This window comes from Mixophyes fleayi, chromosome 12 (assembly GCF_038048845.1).
Source record: "Mixophyes fleayi isolate aMixFle1 chromosome 12, aMixFle1.hap1, whole genome shotgun sequence".
In the NCBI taxonomy this organism is placed as follows: Eukaryota; Metazoa; Chordata; class Amphibia; order Anura; family Limnodynastidae; genus Mixophyes; species Mixophyes fleayi.
This window is the reverse complement of record NC_134413.1, coordinates 74,636,220-74,641,339: the sequence shown is the minus strand read 5'-3', so window position 1 is coordinate 74,641,339 and position 5,120 is coordinate 74,636,220. Positions and strand designations below refer to the sequence as shown.

Genomic DNA, 5,120 nt, shown 5'->3' with positions numbered 1-5,120 from the left:
ATGGAGATCTTTAGTAAGTGAAACACTGTCACATACATTTCTATATGGGACACACATACACCGTTTTATGCCAAAGTTGAGGCACCCGTGGGCAAATTGTATGTTTCAATGGATCTCTAAGTGAAAAGAAGTTAACACAACCTGTACATGGACCATGCAACATTAATCTGCACGTTTTAATGCACAATTGCTCCGTGTTTGCTAGATGCAATGCATTTAATTTTATTTTTGGGGGAAGAAAACAGTGACGGGCAAAATTTTGGGCACCCTGTCAGCCCGCACTTAGCAACACCTCCTTTGGCAGATAGAACAGCTTCCAAACTTTCTCATAGCCTGCTAAGAGTCTTTGCTCTTTCTTGCAGAACCCTTCTAGCTCTGAAATATTCCTAGATCTTCACGTGTTGCATGTTTAAGATCTCCCCATAGATTTTCAATAACGTTCAGGACTGGAGACTTCGGAGAACATCACATAAACCTTCATCTTTCGTTCCTGTAAGTACTTTACGGTTGTTTTTGAGGTGTGTTTTGTTGTCGTGGTCTTGCTGAAAATTTCACCTGGCCAGGTGGTTTTTCTTCATATGTATCACCTGTTTTCACCTGTATCACCTGTTTTCACCTGTATCACCTGTTTTCACCTGTATCACCTGTTTTCTACAAATGTATCTATTCTAGCTGCTGCCAAGATACATTTAGTTATATTTAGTTTCATCATCGTTACATTTTGCATCAGTCCACAGAACTTTGTTCCGAAAATTTTCTGGATTAGCCAAGTATTAGGCTGGGTACGTACTACAGAAAACTTTTCCCGGTGCAATATTGCTAACGATTTTACCAACGGCTGAAAGTCCCAATCAGCAGCCGATTCATGTGTACACACTATATACGTTTTACAAGATTTACCGTCAGATCTGTGCTCTTCATCTGTCATAACCATCAGCTGAAAAGAAGGTGACTCTGCACACTCCATAGAGATCTATGGACACTGCCGGTCCTGAGTGCTTACACACTGCAGGATCGGAACGTCATCGATCCATCGCTTATAGAGATTTTTAGTTATAAAATCAAATCAAATCATACGAGGTGCTTTGGAACGATAAAACATGATCGTGGGAGCGTACAGAATTATGTGCTATTGGACCTAACAGTCGTTTATCAGGTACTATGATATACATAGTGTATGTACATTAAAATGTGCAGAAATATATCATGTTTAAGTTTGTACTTTGCAGAGGTTGTGCTAACATCTTTACACTACAATCTTTTGTATTCAAATGTGTGTATACATATTTACAACAGTTTTGAAAATAATTCCATATAGTTTTTATCTATCTATCTATCTATCATCATCAACATTTATTTATATAGCGCCAGCAAATTCCGTAGCGCTTTACAATTGGGAACAAACATTAATAAGAGAATACTGGGTAATACATACAGACAGAGAGGTAAGAGAACCCTGCTCGCAAGCTTACAATCTATGTGACGATGGGAGTTTGAAACACAAAGGCATGTGCTACATCATATTGTACACTGGACCAGCTAGAATGCAAAGGTAAAATTACTGAGTGGGCTGTGTGTGGGAATGTTGGTCAGAGGGTTGTTGTCTTGTGTTAGCTGTGTAGAGGGTGGTAATAGGGTAACCTAGGGAGATTAAGATGGTGGTTGAGGAATATTATAAGCTTGTCTGAAGAGGTGGGTTTTCAGAGAACGCTTGAAGGTTTGAAGACTATCTATCTATCTATGTATCTATCTATGTATCTATCTATCTACTTATGTATCTATCTATCTATCTATCTATCTCATATCTATCTATCTCATATCTATCTATCTCATGTCTATCTATCTATCCCATATCTATCTATCTCATATCTCATATCTATCTATCTATCTATCTATCCCATATCTATCTATCCCATATCTATCTATCTATCTATCTATCTATCTATCTATCCCATATCTATCTATCTCATATCTCATATCTATCTATCTATCTATCTATCCCATATCTATCTATCCCATATCTATCTATCTATCTATCTATCTATCTATCTATCTATCCCATATCTATCTATCTATCTACCTTTGCACGACTATTAATCATGGAATAACAACTATAGAGACATTCTATAGATTTTCTTAGGAAATGACACATATATTTGCCACCTTTCAGCAGGGCTGACTTACAATTACAACACACGCTGGAGTGATCATTTCCAACCTCAGCTAATTGCCATTTTGTTTGCACGATAACTTGCCTGATTAATCCTAGCACCTAAAATACCACATGAATGAAAGGCCTTTGTTTCAATGCAACAACACACTCAGTGTGTACAACGTGAAAGCTCTGCGGACAACAAAGGGGGACAGAGGGCTGCCACAAAGTGGGAAAAGCTGTGAGAAAAACTTGACCTTTTCACTCAGAGAAAGATACTGAAGGTGTAATCTATGGGTCTCCAGGTATAGACAAACAGGATCACAGGAGGAATGAAAGAAAAATATTTTTGGTGGTCAAAATTCCATAGATAATAGTTCAAGCAAGAGGGATCAAACAGGGACAGTTACTGTAAAAACATAATGGCGGCCCTGGGGCCACATGCGCCCCTCCGAGCCTTTACTTGCGGCCCCCAGCTCCTTTCTGCGTTATTGTCAGATTTGTTTGTTATAGCTTGTAACACTTGTCTATAATATATTGCTTTACTTTATTACTGAGATTACATTTAATGTGTGGCCCTTTTGAAGGTCAGAAGGCCGCACCCTGTGGCCCCTGAACTGTATCAGGTTGCCCGTCACTGGTCTAAAGGATAGTTGGCAGCCTGCATCTCACCAGTTGTCAGGGAGCTGCAAGTTTGGGCAAAAAACTGTTAGCCCTGCTGGGACTTGTAGTTCTGCAACAGCAGGAAAGCCACTGTTTGCCGATCTCTGGGCCCCTGAGCTGTTGCTCACCTACCAGTGGTTGAAACGTCCGATTTATTGCAATCCCTCCTCGCATACTAGTGCACTTATAGAATGTAATCTGTCATTTTTACTTGCCAACTCTTGTTCAGAAATCTGAGTCGTGAGACGTCACTGTTGTGAAAGTCATTTGCTGTTCTTGATAAAAGGAGTATGACATAATTTATTGCGTGGTAAAGGCATTAGATATGATTAGGTAATATACATGTTTAGGGTTCCAGAAGAGGTAGCCTGAACTCTGTTTTATTCTATCTAGAAAGTGTTTCGAAAGACGGAGTAAAGTCCATACCTAAAAAATATGAGTATGACTATGATCCAGGGGTTGCACGTAGAACGTTCCAGCTTCATTTCAATCTGTAAGCAACTACTGTCAGACTTTCATTCTCCATTTGTTTTCTCTCAGCTGGACCTCTTCCTGCGTTGAAGACAAATTGGTAATTTAGCGAACATTTCAGCTCTTGTCCAAAGAAGAATCCCTAGCGTGGGGTCCACCAGCCTCTCTAAATCTCACTGCTTTCAAGGCCAACAAGATCTGCTTTGAACCAACAAATTGTCGGACAACAAGACAGCGATCTGCTATTGATCTACAGAACTCAGCTGTGTTTGGAAAACCATAAAATAACTCCTGGGTTGTGGTGCTAACTACAACACTACAGTTCTGGGGTAGAAAACAAGGGGAGTATCGGGTATATTAGTAATAAGGGACTTTTCAAGCTTTTTGGCACCTTTAGGGGTATATTTGCTAAACTGCGGGATTGAAAAAGTGGAGATGTTGCCTATAGCAACCAATCAGATTCTAGCTGTCATTTTGTAGAATGCACTAAATAAATGACAGCTAGAATCTGATTGGTTGCCATAGGCAACATCTCCACTTTTTCAAACCCGCAGTTTAGTAAATCTAGCCCTTAGACTTGAGTATAGCTTGAAAATCCACAGAAAAAGCCCTGAACTCATCTGTATGATAAGTGCTAGGAGCAATGATCTGCAGCCTTCATTCACCCAAGTTATCACAGCCAAATCATCCTTCTCTTGCATTCCTACATCAATAGGCCCCGCACACTGCTTTTGTCCCGCAGCTAATCAGTACCAATCACACTTAAAAGAAGATTAATTATGCAGCTGCTAGCAGAACTGTTTCACTGTTCTGTGCGCACCCCCCCCCCCCCCCACCCACCCCTCACTCTCTCCAAATAAGACACAAGAGGGGATTTTGGATCTCGACGCCCATACATTGTCTTTTTAGCATGGTCTGAAATTGTCAGGAACTATATTGACGTCTGTCTCGGTTACACGCGAGCAAAGCACAGTCCCACACAAACGGACGGGCACAGGAGTCGACGTTCAGACAGAAAGTCGGACGGACGCCTACTGTGACAATGATTTGTTGATGTGCGTCTCATTATCAAATTTGCTCTCTATGCGTCTGACATTTTAAAAGCAAATTCTGTTCACAGACATCCCCCTGTTGCTCTTGTTAAAATATATCGAGATTTCATGGGAAGAATTACGCGATAAAACGCCTTTTTGCTGGTATTGTACCATCTATCCTGGCTAGCAGACAATGGCTCTTTATTGAAGCGTATGATAAATAAAACAGCAACGGTAATTTAAATGAGAAAAGAAAATAAACATTTAGATTATGTAACAGAGGTTCCCAAGATAGTCCGATCACCATAGTTATAGAGAGAGAATTAACAAGCTAGACAATTACGCCACGTTAGAGCATGAGCGTTTATTTGCAAACCGCAAATGTGGTTTAAATTTAAAAAGCATCTAGAGACAGATGTATGATAAGCTACATGCTGGCATATAACACACTAAATAAACTGACATACGTATATCTAATAGGATTGATGGGAAGATTTTAGGGCTTCCCTAGGTTTTTTGCAGTTTAATGAAGCAATGTTGACAATAGACAAGCTCTAAAGTTAAGAGAAAACGACAAAAATCAAAGCCATATTTAAAACTACATGTAGCGTTTTAGATACATTATAGTACTCGCGTCTATTGTAATATAGCACTGCAGATTAAATGACATGTACGTTGGTTTAAAATGAAACTATATGGCTGTACAACAAGAATTCAGAGCCTAAGATAGTTAAACCACAAAGCATAATAGCTTGCATTTAGTTATAGACCAAGCACAGATACAATTGCAAACATTTCAA

The 5,120-nt window shown here is 39.6% G+C and overlaps 1 long non-coding RNA gene across 1 annotated transcript; it reads left to right on the top strand.

The window, feature by feature from the left end:
- The first annotated feature begins 316 nt into the window (after positions 1–316).
- Positions 317–4,891, top strand: LOC142109097 (uncharacterized). Its single transcript, XR_012680276.1, has 2 exons — positions 317–492; positions 3,356–4,891. It is a non-coding gene; the product is annotated as an uncharacterized LOC142109097 (long non-coding RNA).
- The last annotated feature ends 229 nt before the right edge of the window (positions 4,892–5,120 follow it).